This window comes from Balearica regulorum, chromosome 11, assembly GCF_011004875.1.
Source record: "Balearica regulorum gibbericeps isolate bBalReg1 chromosome 11, bBalReg1.pri, whole genome shotgun sequence".
Lineage (NCBI taxonomy): Eukaryota > Metazoa > Chordata > Aves > Gruiformes > Gruidae > Balearica > Balearica regulorum.
Window position 1 is genome coordinate 5,988,626 of NC_046194.1, and position 27,754 is coordinate 6,016,379.

Here is a 27,754-nt window from a genome sequence, read left to right on the forward strand (position 1 = left end):
ATTTCGAAAGCGTGGAATGTACCATATTCAGATTTAGTATGTACACAGCAGCTGCAAACTAACTTGACAAAGCAAGGTGGTGAATTAAAATCAAAGCTTGTGGAAAACGCCAAATGCAAAAAGGACATCTTTATATTCTGAAGATGCCCATATCTAATCCTATTGTTAAATTTTATTCCAGAAAAAATAACTTCTATTTATTTTACATTTGACATATTTATAAATAGCTATTGTATCCTGGCAATGTTGCCCAGAAATACCTGCAGCTTTTTTTAAAAATTGTGCAGGAAAACCGAACCATCAGTGAAGATCTGAGCTATGAATACCTGTCAGAAGTGACCTCCTATTTCAGTAGACTTCCTCTCCAAGACTATTTTCACCTCCAGTTTTCACTGTATTGCCTAAATTAAACTTTCAGTAATCCATCTGGATGCCAGGAAAACAGCTAAAAGAGACAGCGAGCGGGATTATCATATTTGCTCACACACCATAACTTGCCAAGTCAATGTAGACTGTTAACACAGAAACAAAAGGAAAGAAAGGAGACAATGAACTTAGAAATGCTTTGAAGACCAGCAAAGGTATTGGTATCTGTATACTACTCACACACAGCCTTACCTCCACTAATCTACTGCAAGCATAAACCCTTAGCGAAAATGATTGTTGCCATTATCACCACTATTGTCATCAGAGGAAGGATCTATCAAAGGCCAGTATAGCTGCAGGACTTAACTAAGCACTGGCAAATAAAAACGTAGGACATAAACAGCGCTTGAGTTTGATAGAGCCTGGAGAAAGCTGCTTTGCTCTAGAGGTGTTGAATGGCAGTCTCTGTACACAGGGTAGCAACAACAAACATGCTTATAGGATGTACGGGGTAAGGTCATGTGGCCTCTTTAAGAATTTGACCAAAGAATTTTTGTCATCATTTCTTGTCTTAAAATTGTAAACTACAGGAAATACACAAAAATTCTTTGTGGTGTTGAAATACAGTAGCATTTATCTGACTGTATCCTTCATTGTCTTTTAACTCTGACACGCTGCAAAGTCCGGCTGTTGAGCAGGTCCGAATGATGATGGGAGTGAGCTAATATGCAGTGCAAATCCTGCCAGTTGCTTAACACGGCAATTTTATTTCTTCAAGACTACTCAAAGCAATAATCATTATGCCTCATATTGGCACAAGTAAGCCTTTACTAATGTTTTCATTTAATGCTGATATAAAATCTGTCACTGGACCTTTTTTTTTTCTTTTTCCTGCATAGGGCCAAAGACAAGTTTAATCCTTAATACATTTAGTGTCTTGCTTTAAAGACAGGATTGCATTACTGTCCAGTTTGTACAATGGAACTAAAGTAAGACAGCTACTAACAACGATACGTCAGGAATACTTTAAAAGTACGCATCTTAACAACCCCTGCACATCTCACGAATTCAGGAGCTGCTCTCTCAAGACACCTTTTTACTATTACAATATTCACCAGAAACTGAATTCTGTTACTGTGAAACAGACACCTTACATTTTTTATTCAACCATTCTACTGCACAGACAACATAATTGCAAGAAAAACAGGACTGACTGCACAGGATGCATTCAGTAGCAGGTTTAAAAAAGTAAATTTACCCATTAGGAGGTATTATCCTCTCTAAACTTGTAGAGCTATATTATTACACAAATAATCAGAATTAGTAGAATGGGGATAAATCAGGAATTTTTTTTTATTTCCATGTCTTAAGGATCGCTATAGACATGATTGACCATTTCAGAAATTCCTTCCTCGATATAAAGGCATTTAAGAGGCTAGAATTGTCCATGAGATATATTTATGACACTCATTCTTGTGATTGCCTAAAGTATGTTTTAAACATTAGTCAAAAATGATTAACAGATTTTATGAGCTATATGCAAATTGGTTTAGCCATGAACTGGATGAATTAAAATAGTTTGCAAATAGAAGTATTTTGTTCCAGACAGTGGTAAGCAGGATCGAATTAAACCCCTTATAATGATGGGGGGAAAAAAGAAGAAGGAAAGGGGGGGAGGAAAAAAAAAAAACAAAACAGAACTAGGGCATCAAAAAAAACCAACAACACACTTTTATTTTACCTAGCCTTGAAACATTTAATTATAATTAGGACCAGCTAACACAACGACCACAGAGAAAAGATGACAATAAAATGTGCCACTGGCCTAATGATGAAATGTGTGAGAAAAACCATTAAACTTTATCTCAATTAGGCCCATTAATATCACACCAGTCTACTATGCCCTACAGCCTACTGGAAAATAAAAAAATAAAAAATCACAGGGACAGCTTCAAAGCTCTGTGATCATACAAAAATGCTGGGGAACAAAGGAGAATGGATAGATGAGTTTAACTAGCTTTAAAAGAAAATAGAGACACCGAAAGAAATAAAACAGTAATCCTGTATATTGACTATTTCCTAATTGTAAGAAATTCTAGGCCAGATGCTTGCCTCCTACAAACCAATTTTTCATTTCTTAATGAAAGGTTAACACAGATTTTGATAGTCAGACACGTGTCCTTGAAGCAACTGAAGTAGAAAAAATGTGTGGCAGCATTACAGCAGTATTAACACTTCTCATTTAAATGGAAAAATGAGAAAAAATTCTAACTCTTTCTATTCTACATGACACCAATATAGTACCAAGTACTTCAAATATGAGGCCACTGACATCCCTGGACCCTTCTCATATTGCCGTCTTCACAACTACCAAATAATTTGATTCACATCGCGTGATTTTAAGTTATGGTTTTGTTGAGGTAACCTAATTTTCCCATCAGAAATTCTGTGAAAGATAGCAAGCTATACTGTATGGTATATAAACCTACCTACCCTTATGATATAGAGTAATTTACACACAGTTCATTGTACAATTCTCCCCGTCTTTTTGTAGCCACGTAAGCAATGAAAACAAGCACAATTGACATCATCACAATGTAAAATATTGAAAATGTCAAATAAGAGAGATATTATATTTCTGATAGATAATGAATTATGCTAAGTAGACCAGAAGAAATGACAAACGTTAACCCCTTCTTTTAACATCGATTGCAGGCAGAATATCAGTGGTACAACTGTAACAATTGCTTAACCTGACAGGAAAATAAAATATATATTTAACTAAACTCAGCTCCACTGAACTTAAAAGCTTCCATGAATTTATGGGCTTCAACAATGTCATGGAACAAAGTTGTTTTACTTAGCATCTTTGTAATCCTTAAAAAAATACATGATAATCAGAAATATATCCCAAATATTGTCCTTCTATGAAGTCTTTCAACATTCTTTAGCACGTATTCATGGGATTGAAAGTCCAATTTTAACTATGAAAGAATAACCTCATTTTTTACATAAGAGCATTTCCTTCTACCCCTTGTTCAACGTGAGGTACTTCTAAAATAAAAAAATAAATTCAATAAAATCTCCATTGGCTGACAGGTTGGAAGTTTGTGGGTTGTTCAAGGTAATATGCATATACTTTACTAATATGTAAAAAAAAAGGTGAACAAAGGGAATTTAATTATTCTGTTACCACTAGAAAATAATCTGTACACGAAAGTAAAGCATTTCAATAGAAAAACATGTTCAAATGTTTTGTTTCTTCCATCCATTAAAAGCACTGGTGAGTATGAACTACAGCGGGGGATGTCGGATTGGCTAACTCACAGAAATGTTCCTTTTTACTGCAGCTCTGCCTCTTCACACCATTCCTCCCAGAAGGGATGATAGCCACAATCTTTGCTGCTTGGGCAAAAAACTTACCTACTTCATTTGGTCCAGCACAACAGGAAAAAACCTGAGAAGTGCAAAAGAAAGTACAAAAGAGTTGAACTAACCTGAATTCCCTAAAAAAGACAACAGCAGTACATACACACTGTGACAAACAAAAGTTCCTTTGAATCAGAAGTGTTCATTGTGTGGAAGAATCAGTTCCACAGCGAACAAGATTCTTGTTTGAATGTGCCATGTTTATATAACATAACACAAGTCGCACCATTATCACACATTTAACTACGGGCGTTCGGCTGATTCACGCCTTATAAGAAAAACATGCAATAAAATAAAAGCATTTCTGGTGCTTTACTTGAAAGCAACTGTTGTGAATTCTTGTAAAAAGTACATGGCAGCTGTAAATCTATTTGGAGACCTCATCCGTGTTGGTAAATTCTCATGCAAGGTGTGTGCGGCAGATGGCAACGAGAAGGCCTTGTAACGAGTCAGCTCACCAGTCTGTTAGCTGCTTAAATCTCCAAACAATACAGGTGGCAAAAGCTCCCCACTTCCAAAATCTGCTCTGGCAGCCTTTTCCCCTGTCAGGAAAGCTACTTGCGAATGCTTCTCACCCGGTAACGTACTTGTGAAACAAATCTGTTGAACTGGAAGAACAGACTGGTAATTAGTCAAGCAACGGGAGAGGTTGGAGTTCACGCACGGTGAAAAAAGTTGGAACCACACACTGGGCTTAAAACATTTATTTTCAGAAGCACAGATAGAAATAAGTTAATTTTTGTCATGCTATGCCATGAAACGCAGCTGATGAACAGTGTAACTATAAAAAGTGCAGTCCTATTAACTTCCAGATCATTTTGCGTTTGCAACAGTGGAGTTAAGAAATACAGAAGCAAATTTGATCGGCTAAAGTGGCATTTAGCCCACTCCCAACAAATTTCAAAGGTTGCGAGGAAATGAGGATTGATCTCTTTAATTTGATTTGCTTAATTTGCTCTAGCAGAACAGGTAAAAACCCCAAGAGCTGAAATTATGTATAATGATATAGTAAGATACGATGGTGCAAAAAAGGCTTCAGTTAATCCCAATTGTGTGATAAATGGAAGTAGTCACGTGGCGCTACAGAGCAAATGCCCCTTTCAAACAGAGAAAGGCATTTATTGCTTGAAAATTAGTTCCAAGGTGACAGAAAATGATGGCTCTGAACAGCAAATACACACTTCTGTTTCCTGGAGCACAAAACAGTTAATGAGAAATAGAGCAATGTGACTATTACATGCCTCACCTCCCTGTTTCTTTACAGAAGCTCGCAAAACGCCAAATATTTGTCTGGAAACTCTTCTTCCTTATTACTTTATATAAATCCCAGTCAAAGTATTTTCTGCACCAGTTCGGCTGCACTGGTGTCAATAGAGAGTCATTTGGTAGAACCGGTAACAACGGAATGGAGTGAATTTTACTGCAGAGGAAGATGTTCTGCCATCTACGCAGGATCCGCTGGCATCAGCAGCAGGCTGTGGCACTTGCTCCGTACAGAAAAAAATGATCTTTCAGAGGAAAGACTATGCATCTATCGCTTCATGAATCTCTTTTCACTTGTTTAACGTTCTTATAAACGGTGGCAATGTTTTCTTACACTAAAATACATGCCATTTATGTACATAGTGCATAAACATAAATGTTTACGTACCCACACAATTCTAGACTCCTATTAAAAATGAAAAGCAACAGTCGCACGGGGGTAAAGAACATTTCGAGAAGTAGAACTTGTCTTACAATTCTCCTGGCAGTTTGACAAAAGGACTGTCCCGAAATCACTGGTATCGCCACATAACCAAACGACTGCGTACAAACAGGCTACACCAGACATGGTAAGAACCAGTTTTCAACTTGCGAGCACCAAGGCTCTGCATCTGCCCTTGCCTTTCTCAGAGAGGTCTGGGAGCAAGTAGTAAATGGAGACGTACTGCTCTCGCAAATTCATGGCACTTTCAGTTTAGTATGTTACACAGAAATTTAGGAGCTGTGATTTAGGCCCCGTTACTTGGAGATATATGCTCATCTCCTCCCTTTTCGCTAAGAGATTGGAATCTTATTTCACTCGGTTAAGACTTTCTTCAGGGTGGCATGCCTGTCTGAAAGCAAACAGGTGAATCCTTTGGAGTTCTCAGAAGGCAGATAAAGGATCAAGAGAAGAGATGGCATCGACAAGCTCAGGACTAAGAAGGACAGATACCAATTATATATGGTTTTTTAAATCATAGTTTGTACTGTGCTAGAGAGAAGATTGTGAGTCTAGTTCTTTTATTTTAAAATATGCAAGGAGTGGAAAGTAAATAGAGGGGCAGGCAGACATTGATTGCCAGATAGCACTTTCCTGGATTTTGAGATTACCGGGATGTGCCTGTACTGTCTGATGGGAGACTGCAAGCAGAAAAAAGGCAGGAGAATGACAATCTACAAACAATAGGATTAAAGTGCTCTGTGCAGTTAGGACTATAAAATATTTGAATAATCCTTCCAAAGTTGTAATGGAGAAAGAAGTAATTAGATTTCTTAGAGCATCAGAGTGTCTGGAAATACTATTACTTTCAAAAATGCTATTAAACTTAATGAATACACAGGTTTCGGGGGTGTGTGTATATATTTCTTTTTAATTATCTCAAAATACAATTCTCCTAAAAAAAAATAAAAGACATCGAATGTTGATTTTATTTTGTTGTCAACTGCAAGTATAAGGCTAAACTTTCTACACTCACTGCTGAAATCAGACATTTAGACTAGATTAATGCTTCCAGGCCCTACTGTGCCAGACTGAACATCCCCTAAGAAACAGGCTCTGTTCCAAGGAGAATGGATCAAAAGTGGGAGGGAAGAAGCTCAATAGGTCACTTACAGGCGAGGAATAGAAACAGAGAGACTTAACCTTACCCGACTCCTAACAGGTCAGCTTAATGAAATAATATCAGAATCAGAACAGGTTGCATTGGAATGAAATTTTTGGCTTGTTGTTAACAGAAGTTCAGCTCTTCCCTGGTAAACTGATTTAATTCATTTATCCAGGAAAACTAACCTGGAAAAAAAATGGCTAAGTTGCTCCTGAATGAGTTTTGTGAGGGGTTTGGCAAAGACCAGAGCCAGTGCCAGGGCGAGAGAGAAGGGCAGAGACGGAGGGAAAGGCAGAGGGGCAGCTGTAACCGTGCCTTTTCATGGTGGGCAGCTGGTAGATCAGCACATGACCTAACTTCCAGCTCACTGTATGCAGGATCAAGAATTAAGAGGTGTTCGGGAACTTGAGCCATACCTTTTCCCCAAAAATCTCCTTTTAGTAAGTCCAAAGACAGCAAATAGCCCAGTTTATCGTCATTGTGTTCCTCCTGACATAAACCTCAACACATTACTGCCTGCCTAGTGGCTATGCTCAACTCAATACTGCACTAAAAAATAATGAGTTTCGTAATAAAAGGGGCAAAACCCCACATTTTTTTGGTAAATACTAATTGTGTCCCAGGAAATGTTGCTTTTCTACGCACTATTTTTACCTCTACATATGCTGCTGTTATCATACATAGCTCTTACAATATAGGTTTTCATGTTTTCATGGGCGAAGTAGGAAGAGCGAGCAGGCTGCCCCTCGCACGTCGTTCGGAGATAACTAAGCCGCAGAAAGTCCCACAGCTCAGCAATGCCCATCAGGCTCAAATGATTCAATTGCATTAGGACACATAACTTGATACTAACTTTTGTAAGACTATTTGCAGTAGAAGTAAGCTTGCCTAATGCCTGCCAGTTTTCTAATTGGTGTTTGAGCTCCACAGTGCCCTGAGACTTCAAAGGCTCGGTTGTGTAGTCACTTTAATTTCAGCCAGTGGAAGTACTCGCTAAAGACAACTCGTAATTGAGACGGACAACAAAGAAGCAGCGGGGGGCGGTGGGGGGGAAGACACAATGGAGGGAGCAATAGAGTGGTCTGCAAACATCACGTTAACTAACATGTCAAACGAAGTTAGACATGCTCCAGAGTTAGTCCAGACTGTTCAGACCTCTGAGTATCTCCAAGGATGGAGATTTAACCAATCTCTCTCTGCGGCCAGTACATGAGTAGGTAAGTCTATTGATTTATTTATTGATTACTAGTATTGCCAGTGGTAGCATTGGGGAATGCTAAGTAAGCAGAAACCGCAGCCCGTTCAGGAAGTCCCTAAGGCACAAATGCCTGACAGTTGGAAGCATATGAAATACGCTTCCCCTCTTCTTACCTGCTTCCATAGGCATCTCCTGCTGACCGCTGCTGTAGAAAAGATACTAAATGCGCAGACCTGTCATCTAACCCACCGCAGACACTCTAAGCTTCTAGCTTCTATGCAACCAGTGCTATACAGTGGAGTTTTGTGTTACGGAATTCTGTTGTTGCTAAAATTTTAAGTAATAATCCAGGTCTTTAATCTTGTTGTTTAGAAATTATTTTGCTAATAAATTTCTTCTAAATGTAAAAATTTCTCAAAATACAACAAGTATCATTACGATGCAACAGCAGGGACTGCTGGTTTTAGACACAACTGTAAAATGTGATTAAGATCAGAATTTTGCTTTTACCGTTCACTAAAGAGAGATTCCAGGTATATAAAAATTAAAATATTTGAGTCCTCATTAACATATGCCCATGTGATCCACACCTGAAAGAGTGACTGAATATAGAAGACTACATTTAATTAAGAGCACAGCAGGAACTTTTAAAACAGTTCAGTGATGTTTTTACGAATTTCTGGAAAAGAATGCTAGTGATAAGAAGCACTAGAAAAAAATTATGCCCTGATCCTGCTCATTTCCTAGAATACAGAATTAGATTTATCTATACTATTAAATAAATTTATTTATCTAGAGTTGCATTTATAACTAGTCTCTATGCAACACTGGAGAATATCTTTCAACATTTGCTCTTTATCCAATATATTAAAAGCAGAAATTACTTCCTGATGAATACAGAAGTTTTTAAATAGTATGTATTTGATAGCAGACCAAATTAGCCAATAAATCCATTTCAATTTTTATTTTCAGAGAGAGAAAGGGTGTTATTCTGTTCCTGCCATAAAAGGCACATTATTTAAGTAAACATGTATGCAAACTTAATTCAGACATAATATACTTGTATGTTGTCAGCTATTTACACACCAATGTGAAACAAGTAACGCCTTTTGAAAAAATTAAATGCTTTCACTCAGAGCTTTATAATAAGCATTATATAATGCTTATGAACATTCTGAAACTAGTATCACTTAAAAAAAAAAAAAAGTATGTGACTTTACAGAGAGAGGGGAAATAATTAAAGTGCCATTTCTCCTGGGTTTCAGAAGCCTGCTTCCCAATGAAAAAAAAAAAAAAAAAATTGGTGACATGAAATAACAGAACGTCTTATTTACACGTATGCAAGAAACACATTCATTTAAAAGAAAGAAGGCTGTTCTTCAAGAAGCACATCCATTGTTCCTCAATGTATGATGTATACCCAGAAGCACAGGCTCTAAGCAGGTTACTTCTAAACCAGGTGGCACACACATGCTATGCCATCCCTTCTGTTCCCCAATTCCCCAGTCTTGTGGTGGGGATCTAACAGGCAGAGTTTATTTTCTGACTTGCTCAAGAAGTTTTGCCATGATAAAAGTACTTGCTTGTGCTGGAGGACTGTGTCGTCCAATACAGAAGCAAAATACAACAGTGGTGCCCATGCAGCAGGTTCTATGTAACACCAGAAAGTGAATTCACTTTCTGCTCTGTACCACCATTTCACATGCTGACTGTCTTTCAGCAGGACTGTGCTGAATCAAAACAAATGTATGAAAACCTAACCTCACATACTGGCAAAAAGAACCTGGGGAAGAAAGGATGACTACAATTTCCTCTAAGAAAAACAAACGCTCCTGATGTTTTCTTTTTGCTTTCCAATTTCTTTTATTTTTAGATTGCCATATCATCATGTCCTACTGACAAAATAAGATTCATTAAAAAAAAACCAAAACAAAACTGATAATACCATCAAAAGCAATACTATAGATTAAGCATTCGGAAAATTCAGCAATGAAAAGGTCTTATGCAAGACCTTTTGGGTTTATATCAAAATTATATTGCAGGAAATACAGAAGTTATCTCCTCTTTCAAAACATTTAGCTAAGACCAAGATCACCGTTCATTACTGAACAATGATTATGATGATACCAAGCTAACAAGTTCTAATTCATATGTCATTCGTAATGGCCCAATACAGTTAGACAAATACTAAACAAAATGACTGATCAAAATATATTTTGGCAAATACAATATGACATATAAACAGAATGATTAATTATTGGGCTTCTAATGAACTATAATTTGAATGAATCATTTTTATATTTCAAATTATTTATGAGTCAGAGGAAGAGCTGTATACCAAGACTGCTCAATATACTTTGCCAGTTTGTACCATTTGACCATGAGTCAAATCAAACACACAACCAAGGAAATAAAAAATTCTGTAAATACAACCTTACGATATTGTCTTAAAGTGTACTCACAGAGAAAAGAATTCCATTTCAAATTTTCCTGTCTCTCAAACAAAACAGAAAACAAGCCAATTGTTACATGCCGGTGCATTTTAGAGTCACAAAAAATACCACACGAGAAAACAGTGATGAAGATGATTTTGCTGAAGAAAGAGATGACAGACCACGGAATGGATCACATCAATAAGTCAGACAAAGCACAGCATGACATGTGAATAAGAAAATAGTAGTCAAAACTGAAAAGGAAAACATTAAAAATAAAAAAAATATCATTTTATTATGGCAAAATTAGTGTAACTCGCCACCTCAGCTAAGCATTATAGACTTAATCAAATAAAAATATTAGACTTCAAAAATTTTAAAATGTTCATTTTACTAGATTTTTCAGTGAGTATATAGCATACGCTCCTAAATGCTTCAGAGTATAGTCCAGTTACCACTGGAAAAGGAAGAAGAAACTCTCTTGTAAATATAGTCTGATACATTTTTTTCTCAAGAATAGAGCTAAAGGTCTTCCCTAAGCTGAAGTGAAGGAAGTGGTTTTGGTGGTGCAGCAGAATATTCTCACTTGGAGAACAGAATAACTTTTTGGAAAAAAAGGTTAAATCAATTTCTAGGGCGGCCTGCCAAAACCAACCCAAAACCTTGGATCGGCACAGCACCTTCCGTTGAGCTCAAATGACTGCTCTTGCATCTATTACAAAACTCTGTAAGTTAGCTCAAGCTCAAAAACAACAACAAAATTAAAACAGGAATTTACCTGACTATCATTTTAGATAATTTCTTATAAATACTGCTCAACTAAAACTTTTCATCCATCAGGGTAATATATTGGTTCCTAGAAATTCTTTCTCATGATGTATATGGTATCTATTTAAAAGTACTCTAAGATATCAGTATCTAATTTTTCTTAAGGATGATTTTGATGGGCCCTTTGGAATGAGACAAAGCTTGCAAAAGACTGAAAAATGACTAGCTTAAAAATAAGTTCCATAAACTACATAAAACAACTGCAAATAATGAAAACTACATCCACAGCCATACTTATCTATATTAAATCAAGTAGCTCGAAAGATTTTTATCCTGAACAAATCAGAACAATAGAATTTTGACTATACTAGTTTACACAGCAAAATAAATTACCACTGTTCTACCACATTGAAAGTCTAGATGTAATAAAAAAGTAGCTAATTAACCCATTTATCACAAATACCAAACAGGCCAATGGTTTTTGTAATTATCAAGACAATTCAATTTTTGCTTTAGTGTGCAGGCTTGTTTGCCCAACTCAATTGGAGATCATCAAAATTACTTACAATACACTGTCTACCAAAGCATGACAAAATTAGTCTGCTACAACCAATTAATTGAACTTAATAAAGCTTTTAAACTATTTTTGTTTATTACCATTCCTTTGGGGTTAATGATGTAGTCCTTTTTGGCTAGGAGGAATAATTAATATTTTTTTAAAAGAAAATTAGATTTTCAGTGTGTTAAGATAGACCAACAACTCTCCCTAATGGCTAAATAGTAAATTATTCTTCAAAACCAATACTTAAAACATTAATTTATTTCTCTAATAAAACCTTCTGCCTACATACAGTTGTGTGTATATATACAGACAGCTTATAGGCGAGATCACATATTATTAAGGATGATTGCCGAATTACTTTTCCACAAATATGTACTAATTAAAATTAATATTCATAAATAAATCCCTGTTGTCTTTTTTAATACAGAGCAATCTGACCATCATTCTGTGAATATAGCTCTATAAAGTTTCATGCCACACTACTTTATTGCAGTTGATTAGCCATAGTCAAAAATAGCTGATAAGTTAATTGCTTTAATAACAATGTCAATGCAATTAACATTCAGATATTCAAATGAAGTCATGCCATGTTAATCCAAATGAATTAATGCTTAGAAATTCTAATGAAATTGCTCATCTCCTCTCTACTTTCTTAATATAAAGAAAACAATGTATTTACTGCTTTGAAAACTTTTTAATTATTCACTAATATCAGGGAAAAAAACCCTTATTCTCTACACCTTAACATATACATTTCCACCTGAAGAACTTATATTATATTTTTAGAATAAGATACTTGTAAACATTAAGGAGCTAAACATGATTCTATTTAGGAGGCAACATGTATCGATTCAGAAAAAGAACTGTTATGAACATCTTCATACCTCGTCTAAAATATTTCTTCAACAAGGGGTAAATGTTCAAAAAGGGATATCTTCAACAACTTCTTCAATCGGTGTCCAAGAGGAATTGCTGATGGAGTCAGTCAGTCTTGTCCGGCTCCATGCCCTCTGAGGAGTAGACATTTGGGCAGTCACCAAAAATGCACTTTGGCCAGGAATTACTTTTCTAGCCTTTTAACTCTTTTTCCTGGGTTTTATGGTGACGGAACATTACCTGCCAACTCAATCTCAAAAAATCCTGCGTGGTAGGAAAATTTCACTGTACTTCTCAATTTGCTTTTATTCACTGCTCTGTCCTGCTTAAACTGGGCTGAAAAACACTAATAGGATCAACTTCACTAAGAAAGACCACAGCCAGCAAGCGAAGTTAAAACCAAAACCTTTTTTCTCCCTTAAGAGTGCACTTCCATGATGACCAGAGTAAAATTGTGTTCTTGCCTCTCATAAAAGGGAGAAAAAAGGTTTTTGCTTTTGGTCTTCATTATTGAAGTTAATCTTATTAGTGTTTTCTGTCAGCCCAGACTATCCAGAATAAAAATATCATGCCTTGACAGCAGGAAGAAGGGTGTCAAAACTGTATTTATTCAACTATGACAATAATGCTGGATGCAGCAACAACTGAAATACAACAATTTTATTATTTCTAATGAAAATCCTTTCTACAATGGCTGTTTCTGAACAGTATTATGTGACCTACACTCTGTGTATACTCATTCAGCCCACACTACACATTCACTTTGCATATAGACACGTGTCCTATATCCAAGGCAGCACGTAGACACTGATAGTTCACCAGCCAAAAATTACCTTGAGCTTGTGCACAGAGTTGGAACCTCCCTGCAGAATGACACGGCTGGGGCAGGCACACTGCACGGAGGCATGTGCTTATGCACCTCTGAGCTGAAGCTTTCACCGCAACTCCAATACAAAGAAAATTTGGGTTCAAAAGTGGCTTTGAAATGATACTAATTCCCATGTAATTTGTACTACATCTTGAACCCGTGACATACTTCACAGCAGCGGCTGACAAACAGACCAAATATCAACCAGAGCTTTCCCTTGAGAGTTCGCTTTTCTTTCTTCACTTTGAGAAAATGTTTAAATTTAACATGCTGTGCAAGGCAGGTTTTATGGACTCCTGTCCAACCTTTGATTCACTGTACAGAACAAGCCAACAGGATGTCACAGGGTGGCACAGTATTCCTTGAAAGATGGTGTTATCGATACAAGAACTGTACCAGAAAGTTCTGTTGAAATGACGAGCAGAACTATGCATTTTCTGTTCATATATAAGCTTGGGAGCTTGAATCCCATCATCAGGACTTTTGCTTTGGTTCTGATTATTGACATTGAGTGGCTGATAAACAGCATGGCAAATGCTGTTTTTATGGCATTCAAATCAATCCCATTCTCCTTCAAGAATTCCTGTTGACTCAGTTTAGTGAAGTGAGACAAATGATGACTGATGTCAAAAAAAAAAGCACACTGATTTAATTATCAGTCTAGACAAAACTAAGCATTTGATTTAACTTGACTAACCACTATGTAACTTCCAACTCTTTGTTATAACCACCTCCGCATTAACCTCTTTGGCCAGGTTATCCATCCAATTCCAACACATAACGCACAGGTGTGGAGAGGCGTTGGGCTCAGTGGTATGAAGATGATAGATCAGCCCATGGATGTGAGTGAGAAAAGACATTTTACCTTTTCATTACATTCATGCACGTCCTCTCATCTGTGTATCGGGATCAATAGCAGGTTAGAAATAGTGTTGTGGCTTACTTGAAAGCTATTCTAATATCTACCACTCATTTTTTAGATACTCTAAGGTAACACCATGACATCAACCTTTCTATGAAGTTAAAATTAAAGATTAAGTCCACTATGTTATGCACTAAAAAAAAGACAGGAAAAAGGAAAATACTGAATGAGGACAAACACTATTTGAAAGAAATATCAATAGATGCCCTCTTCACCAACACCTATCATGAATATTTCCTACACAATAATCTGAAGAGGACAGACAGATATCACAACTTCATGAATAGTTTTGATTAAAAAATTTTAGATCTTTCCTTAGAAAGTTACTCACTGCTGCTGCTGCTCACTGTGAAGAATTTTTATGGTGGGTAATTCTCTTATGCATCAAAATTAATAAGTAGAAAACATTGTATCTAAAATATTCGCAGAGAAAATTTAATAACATACAGTTCACTTCTTTGTTAGCAAACCTTGAAAGCTTATCACCTTGCTGAAGAGAAGAGAGTCCTCAAAACCAAGAAGTTTTGTGTTAATATTCAACTAATGCTGCAATGTTTCTTGTGTTGCATAAAATCATTGGCAAGTACACTTCAGAATGCATTCAGCCTGCCTATGAGAACTGACAGGTATGTATTTTAGATAGAAAATTAACATTTCCTTGGTGGGGGGGAAGTGAGGAGGAAGAGGGTGTGACTATAACACCTCAAAATATAAGAATACACTAGAGGAAATATTTATATTAATTCACAGTGCCAGCCCTGAATGTGGAGAAACGAGAGTAACATGATGAATAAGAATTCAGCTGACTCTAGTATGGTTTAGTCTTATTTACTAACAGACACCAGTGAAAGCATAATAGAAACCAATTCTCATCACCATTATATTAGGGATAAGTCAAATGGAGTTTGTTGATTCTAATCTGGTCCATGGCAGTTTTTGTCTATTCAGTAAAAAACCTGCAGAGCTTGTTAGGGTGACTGACACAAAAATAACATTCAGGAGCTGGTCTGTTGTTGTCCTTGTAGTACATAGTATATTTATTTCCCTGATTTTTTTTTTTTTTTTAATATCATATCATCCTGTACTGTTAAGTAATTTTAGTGACATTGTTTGTATAGAATAAATATATATAAATGTATTTACAACTGTATAGCTGCTCTCCTGCATTCCTTAAACCAGCAATTCTACTTTTTGTGTTCAGAAGCCGCTGTTAAATTTACATGTTAGGAACTGGTCTGCAGTATCTACTGAACAAGCCTCCTCTTCAGATTAACTTTCCATTCAGAGTGGATTCCGACACACAAATCCAGTATTGGTTATTTTTCAGATTCACACTGAGATGTAGCCTTTCTGGCTCTAACCCACAATCTCCTGGCATCTCCTGAAAACCAGAGGAGTGAAAGAAATTTCATGAAATAAGAAAAAGCAGAATTGAATTATTCCTGCTGAAGAAAATTTGCATATTTAAGGCTTCTATCTCCAACTCAGTTTGTAACTTAAAATATAACTTCATTATAATTTTATAGCAGAAATATCCTGTAAAGATCACCTAACTACTGCTTTATTTGTATACTATTAAAAAGTATAGTTTATTGCTTGAAATATTGATTCTTATTTACAAGATTTTTCTCCTTCAATAAATCCCATCTAGGATAACTGTGCTATCAGCTGCTGTCTGTTATCTTCAGTAAAACAATTCTACTGTTTTCTACCAACTACTCAAAATGTTGTATTACAGGCTATTGCTTATCAGTGAAATAACCCAAAATGATGCATCACAGCATGATTCATCAAGGATAGAGTAATAAACAGACCAACTTTTAGAAAACAGATTCAAAGAATGGAAGTTAAGTGTGCCAAGAAATGCTGATTTTAAAACTAAATACTTCTTCATGCAAATCAGGGAAGAACAATTTCTAGAAAATATTGTTTCTCAATTACCTTACTCCTACAATTTAACTACAAAAGAAGACTTCATATTGTTATTTCTCAAAAACTTGACAAATGATTCCACACTTGTCACGGCAGAAAATATCATGACAATTATATGAAATAATTTTCCAGTGAAGAATCATTTCACAAGTAAAACACTGAACTGTGTTTCTACTGGTTTTGTATCATAGCTTCTCAAATTCTTCCTCATTCAGTCAGCTTAGCTTGACTGAACTTTGCGTTGGCATTGCTATTGTGTCAAAGTGTTTTGCCAGAGCCCTGGTCAGACAGAATGACTTGAAAGAATCCCCAGTAATCAGCTACTGTCCTGCTGCCTCAGCACAGTTTGTTTCCATTAACCCTCCTTCACACACTGCTCTCAAAATTTAAATTTCATGAAAAAGCACAGAATCTGCTTGCTTCCCCCTCCCCCCGCCATAAGGAGGAGTGAAGTGAAGGAGGATTCTATTTGCTGCAATTCCAGACATTTGAAAATTAAGGTCACCCTTGAAAAACCCACTGGTTACTAAACTTTATGGAGACAGCTAATGCTCAAGGTATATTGACTTCTTTTCTACAAAATTCTTCATCTATATTTCACTGTTCTCTCGGTGAAAAAGTCCAGGTGATTTGCAATGGTCAAGCCACGAAATAGCCCCAGTCCGCAGGTTTGTATTTACATTGTGAAAGTTAACAAAGAAAATTAAAATCTCTAAAAAGCTTGAAATCATTGTTTATACAGACTAAGGGTTGCTAGTTTCTCTTTTCCAAAGTTTCTTCACGCATATACTACTCTGCATCAGAAACAGAAACTGTGAGCAAAGGGTGGCAATTATCTCTTCAGCACTGCAACAGGCACATTAAAGAAGTGTGATTCGTGACCCGACTGACACTCCGTGCAGAAGGGTGCACATGTCACCACCTCTGTTGTTCAGGTTTTGGCGAATGGTATGAAAGCAGCTCGCACAGAAGTGGAAAAATAATTTGCCTTTTTTTTCTTTTCTTTTTCTTTTTGTTTTCCTTTTTTTTTTTTTTTTTCTTTTTTCTTTCTAAACTGGAAAGCAAGCTCTTGCATAGAAGTTGGGCTGCTAGAGAATTTCTGCTGGCGTTGGATGTGGCTGTTCTGTTGATAGGGTACATACAACTCTCTACCCTTTGTACCCTACCGGCAGCACAGCCTCCAAAAGGCAACGCTAACAAAGGAGCTCCTGCCATATTAACTCCATAATGAATATATCCCACGTTTCTCTCTACTGCAGAAGGATAACATTAAATGCCTACAATAAAAATTTTAAATGCAGACTTCCACAGTTATGACAGAGATGATGCTACCTACATTTTGACCAGCAGACCATGACCAGACACCTTTAGAGCTTCCACTGTAACCCCTTACATTACCAAAACATCTAAAGGCATAAAATTGGTTCTTAATGTTGGAAATCAAGCTGCTTATTCATATTACATTCACTGCTTTTCTTTAAACACCATCTGTCAGTTCTTGGATTAGGGTGGAAACTGCCTGCCTTCCCTGGTATACTTGAAGGGTCTGCATCTACAGAGAAAAACTTAAGACCCTAACCATAAAGACTATGGTACTCAGAAAAATAAAAATCAAACTTATTTTTTAAATATGATAATGGGAATCTAACTAGAGCTTTAAGTATTTGAGAGAAATAATCCTGACAATCTCAATGATCACACTTTAACAAGAAAACCACGAGTACAAATTATTTGGGGGGTTAGCTTGCAACATACTCATCACAGTTTTTGCAAAGTTTAAGAAAAGCCTCTGTGCAAGTGAGTTGCTGGCTTGTACTAAGCATAATGAGATATAATTTAATTAATTTGTTTATTCCATTACAATGATGTGTATCAATAAGACACAAGATACAAGAAAAACTTTAAGTTCTCAATCAATAATGTGCTCTTATTTTATTGCCTTTCATTAGATATAAACAGTCACCTGAGTTATTATAAAGTAAGAAATTACCGAGGCTTAAACCCAAAGCACCTTCAATTATCCCTTTATTTCAGGCATTTGAAGTGCTTAGTTATTCTTTCAGATTCTATTAAGACATTATTGCTGCTTTATTGCCAGTAAAACAGTATGTTTTCAAGTCTTTATAATAAGATGCCAAAGGGACATCTGTATGTGGAACAAGCTGTTTCCCCAAGAGACTTGTCAGTTATGCCGAGTTCAACAAAAATCATACATCTGTACATAGAACTGTTTGAGCTGGCACATACACTACACTGTACTGTATTCATATTTCATATTTATAAATATTCATTTGGGAAATTTCCATGCAAATGTCATTAACAGTGGTCTGTCTTCTGTAAATAAACTTTTAAAGTACAAATCACATTTGGAAGGTTAGTACAGCTTCTAAAAGCAAAGACATCTCAAGGATTCTTTACTTCTTAAAGGCAACCCCCCATTTAAATGCCTACATTTATTGGTTAAAAACTTGCTACTAGGTACACCTGCTTCAGGCTTTGATGGAGACCCATCACACAATCATTTTCCTAATTCACTTTTTTCCTGCTAGCCCAGTACCTGCTTCTCCAAAATGCTTCAGGACGATGGCAAGAAATAATGAATCTCACCAGTGTATCCATCCTCAAATGATTTATGCAGTACTTTAGGGGTTTCTGTTCTGTAAGCTTGACTCCAAGGATTAAGAATGACATTCATTCCTAATGAAATTAAGACAGACAGATGACAGAGATATGTTATTTGGTATTGTAGAAATTCCAAGTCTCCTCTGCATATTCAGGAATATGAAGCATGACATATATCACAGCTCCATAACGTACGTAAGTATTGCTCTCTTTACATTGATGATTATTTTGATGGAATTTTTAAGCTGGCCTTTTAAGAAAGTTAATTTTCAACATGCATTATGCGGTTCCTTGTTTATATTCAAACATTCATCCCAACTAAACAAACCTTTCCTCTGGAAAAGATGCAAGGTTTTGCTATTGTTTCCACAAATCGGTTCATGCCCTGCCACCAAGAAACAATTATCGATTCATCTCACATTTCTGACCCACACTGCTGTTTTATTACTCGATATGTGAAATCATTACCATGATCAACCAAGCCTAGTGCTGCACTCCCAGTTCCCTTTTTTCCTTTTCCCTCCTCTCCCTTCACTTTTTCTGGTGTTCACCCCTGCCCTTTTTCAGCACAGTGCCACAGCCAGAGCTACAATAACAACGTTTGAATGGGGAAGAAACATTGAATTTTTATATTCTTGCCTCGTGTATCTGACATTGCAGATTATTTTACTCAGTGTGCTCTTAGAAAGCTGAATAAATATGAACACAACTGAAACCAACAAACAAAAAATTCACAGTATTTTCTTTTAACAGAAATCTTTATCTTGTGAGGTTTTTTATCCTCGCATGTCTATGAAATAGAGACTTTCTAAAAGAACTTCCAGTAGGTAACATATATAACAGAAACTTTGCTGATGCCCTAACACTCTAAATTTGATGAATGTCACCATTTGCTTTCTATATACTCAAAGTAGCTCTAATAAACTAACCTGGGGGGGGGATCAGGAAAAAGTGCAGCGAAATAGTATTTCAACATGGAAAAAGTACTAAAAAGTCATAGCATAGTACCACAATCCTCCCTTTCAAGTGAACCTAGGCAGGTTTAATGGAAAAATGCTTCCAGCATACCTGAGTAAAAATCTTATTTATTCTACCTCAGAGATTTGTAAAAGTTTGCTCATGACCATTAAACAGAAGCATTTAAGGAGGTAACAGGCCACTATAAGCCAGAGAAATACATCTTGATGGTTATAATGGAATGAGTCTTCCCTGCTATCTGATGAAAGAAAGCATCAAGTTGTCTCTAACAAAAGTTAATAAAACACTAACACTTTGGGGATTTCCTATTAAAAAAAGCCTCGGAGTTTCCTATAAATATGGCCTGGGAACAAAACCAAAACCAACAAAAACAAGAACTAAAACCCACAAACACAAAAATGTATATTTAAATACAAACCAGAAAGATTTAAAATGTAAGAACAAGGAACAGATTTATCAGTTTATCTTACTTTGATTATGATCGGGAAATAAAAGTACTGTGGCTCTTTTGTCTAATAACTTGTTTGAGGAGGTTTAGATTGGATATTACTAAAAATTTCTTCACCAAAAGGGTTGTCAAGCACTGGAACAGGCTGCCCAGGGAAGTGGTGGAGTCACCATCCCTGGAGGTATTTAAGAGACACGTAGATGTGGTGTTTAGGGACATGGTTTAGTGGTGGATTTGGCAGTGCTAGGTTAATGGTTGGACTCAACAATCTTAAAGGTCTTTTCTCACCTAAATGATTCTGTGATTCCAATTGTCTTTAAGACAGCAAAATGATTCAGTGTCTGCTTATCTAAAAATCTGTTTCCATAACAAAAGAATTTGTGCTAACAGACAGCAAACTTTGTGAATTATGAACATCTGTCCACATATGTGTACCAAAGAAGTGATGCAAAATTACCAGTGCGTGCTTTGTCAGTGGAAACAACAAACTCTCGACAGGTTAAGAAAACAGCACAACATGCTGTTGTGTTTCAATAGTAATCATTTTCGCTAGGATTATTTTTGAATACTTTAAAATGCTTGACTGGCTCTGGCAGTTCTGTCTGCCTTCTACTTCTGACTCTGTTACCTAAAGATATACATATTTATGGCCAGGGTTTTCAAAAATAGCTAAGGAATTACACTAAATGAGAGAACATCAAAGGAATCTTATTTTTGGAGAGGGAACGCTAATAAATTTCTAACATCCAAAATATATGTAATAAAACCCAATAATAAAGCATAAAATATTTTGCATAGCCTGCTGATGTTTTCAGCAAATTTTCATTATGCATCATAGTATCAAGACACAAGAGAACCTCATCAAAGTGGTTCACTTAAAAATCCCTCATTTCTAGGCATAAAGAGCTATATTTATATGAACACTTTGTTATTTATTAGGTTAACTATTACATTAAACAAGATCACACAATTGCCTCAGGTGACCTGGCCCCCGTTCCCTGGTTAGCGCACACCTTCAGGCACTTCACACTGACCCCTGGAGCCTTCACCGTTTAGTTTCCCGTGTCCCAGATGAACACTGTGACCACCAAACCAGCAGCTATTGAATGACTGGTCTGTAGAAGCTGTTATGTGCCATTTCACACTAGTTTAATACAGGTTCAGAGAAACGAACTGATTTTCTCTTGGGCTGAAGACAGATACACAGTAAATAGAAAACTGATACTGAGGAAAAACAGTATGGCAAAACTTGCCAAGTTCTTTACCACTTCATACAAAACAGCATGATCTTGTCCATGCTGCCCACTGTAGTCCTGTTACAGGAGAAAAGACACTAGGAAAACTTTGTGTAACAACTGCACGTGCACTTTTCTTTATTAATTGTATCACTTGTATTATTAGACTTTAAAAGCATTATTTGGACCAACAACAAGAAGTTAACTCTGTATATACACAGTGTTTCATTTTTTTCCATTAAATTTTATGGTTAAGACCATAGGAACAGCCCCTTAACAATGGTTTCGCTCAATCCATCCTCAAGCACTTTCTTTGAGAGCACGTCCGGGCAGAGGTACGCTCATGCCAAGCCATCTGCTGACACCCAGCTTGAAGTTGTGCCTCAGCTTTTCCAGCTTATGAATGGTGATATCTCTTCCATGAATTTTGCCTTCAAATGAGCTTTTCTAATAGAACATTTATGGAAAAATATTTTCCCTAAATTTCTGAGGGGTTTTTTTTATTGCTGTGAATTGAAACCTCAGCTTTAAAGAACTGTTTTTGCAAAGAAACCTTTTAGAAGAGAAACGCATTAACAGTATCTTGTGACAAAAAGTGTCAAGACTAAAAACTTAGTAATTATGCAACTCATCTTTTTCATCTAAAATCTAAGATAGGTTGTAATGTTCTTTACATAGTTTCATAGCCTCTTATGATTCAAAGTCTCCAATACTATATTGCACCTATAAAAGTGTATAGCATAAAATTACTTTATAAGGTCAGACACTGATTTGTGCCCTAAAATGTCATAAAAACTGTTATTGTACACACGAAATGGCAATTTTTCAAATATGAGAAGAATGATACAAAATAAAAGTTGTATTTTAGTGCTGCTCTCAAACAAGATGGCATTGATGCTGATGTAAGCAATACTTGTCCATGGAAACTAGAATGGATCATTCCCAGAAGAGTTATAGTTATTCAGGCATGGTCTGTAAAAAGACTTTCCACTGAGATCCAGAGATCAGCCCTAGAAACTAATCTTACACTGGACTTAAACCTACATTGAGGTAGTAGTACCAGTTTGAATCAAAAAGAGGGGAGCATAAGTTATGTAGCTGACAACAGAGCTACATTGTAGATACAGTGCACGACTACAACGAAAATCTCAATTCTACAATCACAGAGGTTGCAAGTACCAAAATCTGATGTAGCCCAGTCTCTGCTCCTGTTTACCAATAGCTCATATTGTCTCTCAGCTGTTTGCAAACAACTCTATAGGTTTTCTTCATTAAGATGAGTTGTAACACACTATTGATGAGAATTTCTACAGCTGCATGAATTTCCTTAGCTGTTTGCAACTTCTTAGTTAAATATGATCTACCATGAAATGAGGATACTTCCTGACTATAGTTACCCATAACATTTTTAGAATTTAAGATCAGATTTCCTTTTACAACAAAAATTAAATACGTGAGAAATTTTTGCAATTCCTGGCTATTACTATTTGTAGCGAAAACCATGGGGAACAACAAACAATGTATATCGAACACAATGCTGCAATTACAATTACACACAATTACAGCAGCCCAAGTTGCACAAAGTGCAAAAAAAGCCCACGTTAAAAAGTCCACATGCACAACAAAACAGGAAATGTTTCAGATTGTTTGCCTCACAAGAAGAATTATCTATTTTAATGAAATAAGAATTAAGCAATTATTTTAATAAGGAAGCATCACCTCTGGCATGGATAAAAATGACAACACAAAGCATTTAGTCTTCAGCTTCGTGGGAACAATCATTGCAGCAAACTGATGCATAAGTGATCCACCAATCTAATGAGCTGTAAACATAACAGCAAATAGTAAGTTTATAGTAGCTAATAACATTTTAAGTGATACAATTAAAATAAAAATGCAAGGAAAAACATCTTGCACTGATGTGCATGTAGTGTGTCACAAATTATTTTGTTAGATAAGTAAACCTATGGAAGCATCAACCAGTTTGCATAGACTCAGGAAAGTAAAGAAAAATATGTCTATTTAAGCAATTCAGCCATATTTTATTTCCCAAACAAATCACTAATCATAAGTGCCTAGAGAGAAATATTTAAAATAGACTCTGTATATTTAATTTCTTGTTTGTGAAATTATAAAACCTCATCTATCTGTGGTATATTTGGGGCTAATTAAGATTATGCACCTGTGTACAGTTAGGCATGTGCTGAAATTAAGGCTATAAATTTGTCAGGACAGAAGAGTTCACAGACTTAACATACTGGCAATCTTTGACATCCAAAAATAATAATAAAAAAAGCCCAATAAACCTCTAGGAATAAACTTAACAGATCATACAATATCTCCTTGTTTCTGTATAATTCTTGGATGACTTGGTCTAGATTTCTCACAGCAACAGGTAGCAGTGATTTCAACAGAAACAAAATCTAACCTTGGCAAGCAATAATATTAGTGGAAGAAATGTTGGTCTCTCCAGAGTTCTGTGTCTCATTTCCTATTCTAGGGTATTTTGACAACAAATGGAATTTACACAAAGAACTAGACATTTGGAAGGATACGGAATTTCAGTGTTCATGCTTCGAGGTGTGTGTCACCAAGCCTAGAGTGGTGATGATCACTCAAAAATTTAAAAGATCAGAGTTACACTTAAGTAACCTCAAAGTTTGTTTCAGTCAACAGGATTGCACGTGTTCAGCCTGTTCCTCACATGTCAAAAGTCAAATATAGACTGCTATAATTGTCAGAAACGGAAAAAAACTTTTAAGTATCTTGAGATTACCTGATGCTGCTCTGTTCTAATCTTTGTCATCCTTGGTTCTGTTTAAATTGTTGGAAAGCAAGATATTTTTATTAATTCCTTCACTAGAATATACATGTGCTAACTACTTTGAATCAACATAGGGCTGAATAAAGTAGATGGCAATGAAGCTATTAAAAAAAATAAGAAATTATATTAATATAAAGTTTTATTCCACTAGCAATTTCAAGGCTATAGTCCTATCAACTTTCCTAAACTATAATATTATTGCAATTCATCTAGTATTAACAGTTAGATACTGCCAGCATGTGGCCTGTACATAGTTCATGCTTAATTAATTCCTCACAATTTCTGTTGCGCTGAAGAACAGCTATAAAGAATATTCCTAGAAGAAAAAAGTATTGTGATTCAAGAACTCACATGGGATAGTTGTAACTCTTATGCAGACCAATTACACTAAAGAAAAAAGTTATCCTGAACATTATATTGTAGCACAAAAATTAGCTTTCTAAGGTTTTAATGCAATAAATGAAGATTTTTCTAAAGGGAAAAAGTAACCCTTGATATCCAAGCATCTGCAGTGCATAACTAAAGTTACCTTCTGTAGATTGCATTTTGAATATATATTTGTAACACTGATTACACAAAAGGAGTGATTTACACCCTTCAGAATGTTACTTGTAAGGTGATATGCTGCAATGGTAACCATTCTTCCCAAATCTGGTTCCAACTCAGAAAACACAAAAACTGAGGGCTTAGTCTCCCTACGTAAGGAAAGAATGATGAACACATCTTTAGTCTGGCTGTCCTCACACTCCAAAGCAAGGACACCAAACATCACTTTAGCTGGCCTTTATCTCAATTTATTATCAGAGACAATTGTTCCAATTCAGCTGTGGACTGCTAAAGGTATCTCTTAACTTCATTACCTACATATAAAATACGGCTAACCATTTGAACTGATAAACAGCAGCTTCACCAAGGTATTCACTTCTTTCCTCTGTGTTTTCCTAATGCGAGGAGAGCCAGACCTCCGCTGGCGTTACAGGTATCTAAATTCTTATGATTTACAAAATAAAATAACCTTTTATTTTACTTTGTGCTCGATGAATATATTTTCTCATCTAATGGCAAAAGATGTCAAGTAACACTGGAAAAGATCATGGCAGAAAAATCCACATCAAGATACTACCTGAACAAAACTTCTAGCTCAAGATCTTTGTAATTGCAGGCCAGAAGAATATTTGGAGGAAGATTTGCATACGGTTTGCTCTCTTTCCTTCTCTTCCATTTGTGCAGGGCCACACCTGAGACAGGGCGCTAGCTCAACAGACCTTTGGTCTCAGCCATTATGACTATTCCTACGGTCTAGACTTTTCTTTGTTCAAATCAAAAGGCAAATAAAAGATTTAGATCAGGAATGGCCAGGCCTTGAACTGCAGCTGCCAACAGAACCAAGTCAGCTACATGAATCTGGAGCAGCAATTTCCTGCTCAAACGAGGACTCCCAAGGGCATCATAAATCACAGGATTAGTGGTCGGAAGGGACCCTGAATATCATCCAGTCCAACCTACAGCTCAGAAATGGGCTAAAGTCACAATCTACCTTTAAGTAAAATATCCTGCAACTTATTTCTGCAAAGCTGTAGTATCAGATGCAATCAACCATTTCATAGGTACGAAATTCCATGGGGTCATCTTTGAAAATGAGTATGAATTGATAGATACAATAGGCATTGTATAGGAAATGGCTATTGTATTATATGAAAAATATGATATGAAATTAAAATTTGAAATAGGTGAAAATGAAACATTTTTATTAAAGGAGAATCAATGCAACTTAAGCATTAAATCACTCTCATGGTTTCAATGCTAATTTTCCTAGCAAAAGAAATGGTTATATTAGAAGCAAATCTTAGGAAAACTTTCAATGTGATGATTGCACTGCTGAAGGAAAAGAATAAAATGGTCCTTGCAATGGACTGCTGGTGAAAGGAAGAAATATAAAGTGTAATTTGTCTCTTGTTAAATTTTTGTCTTTTAAAATTCAGGTGTAATGGGAATCTTAGAGACACGTTTAAAACACTGGTGTATAAAGGTCTGATTGACAGGATGGGAAACACTCTGATCGTACGGGCTACGTGATTATCAGGTGTACAGCCGAATGGCTAGAAGTAAATCTGATGGTTGAGAAGGAAACCCAAGCTGTCAGATCCAGTAAACTCGTAATGAGATCTGCAGCACAGGTAGACTGATTTCTTGTAGCATGGACCTAAATAAACATCCGTGTACACTTTTCTCTCAGGAAAAAACAAAACAAAAAGAAAGAACAGATCAATGTCAGTCTTCCTGTCTCGCAGCTCTCATTATGAATTTATGTATGTAAGTTTCAGACGGCTGTGTTTGAGAACACTGAGAAATCTGAAACACACATAAAGTTATCAAAATATGTTAATGCAGAAAAAAAAGATCATTATTAGAGCATGACTAAACTGTTATATTATTTGATACAATTTCCTATCCTTCCTAATTTAGTGTGAACTGTACCCTCATCAACTGGAAAAGATTTTCTGTAAAGTTACAGGTCCTATTTTTCTATCTCATATTCTCAAAGTAAGAAGTATTCACTGAATAATTACACACATACCCCATTTGTAAAACACTGACAACACAGCCTATTTTAACATAAAACATATTCCTGATTGGTGCCACTTTTTCACAATTCCTGGTTTATTTTTGATATTAGGTATACCGGAGTAATCAAGTGCCAAGGAAATCATAGCTTGTCAGGCCCATAAACAGTAAATCTTAATTTCATTGTGGGGTTTTTTTTCTTTCTCACCTCAACAGAGAAATATCAACCCACTGAAATCTATTACCTAGAAATCCTTGCCTATTGAAGACACTGCACCAAAAGCACCAACAGAAATGAAACAAAAAAGACAACCAGTATTTGTCAAACAGTTTTTCAAACCCTTATATCATAGTAAGGACAGTACCAGTGAAGATATATATCCCATTTGTAAGTTTTTGTATTTAGAAAGCTTGAAATCATTTATATCAATACAAGGAGCCAGTTCCCATAAACTAAGAACTAACGGCCCATGACAGTAGTCTTAATCTCAGTATTTCTCATATGGGAAGCATTCACAAGTCAACAATATTCAGTTTAGAGAAACCACTGTGATTAAAATAGACTAAAAATTTTCCAACATTTCTGTGTTTCAGTGTGAGAATGATCCTAGTGCTTTTTTTTTTTTTTTTGGTAGTTCATTTCATATTTTGAGTCTACATTACTAAATCAAGCAAACTACAACACAACACACTGACAAAGCATAATATTTAACTGGAAAATGAACATCACAAATGAGTCACTTTTTGAGGAGCTGTAAAATACAGCCAGGTAGTGCTGAGGCATTTTAAAGAGGAATAGACACAAGTAGGTCTGCAGGATACACAGAGAGCAAATCATGTACTATAAATGACTTAGAAGTCCTCTGCTATTCTGAGGTAA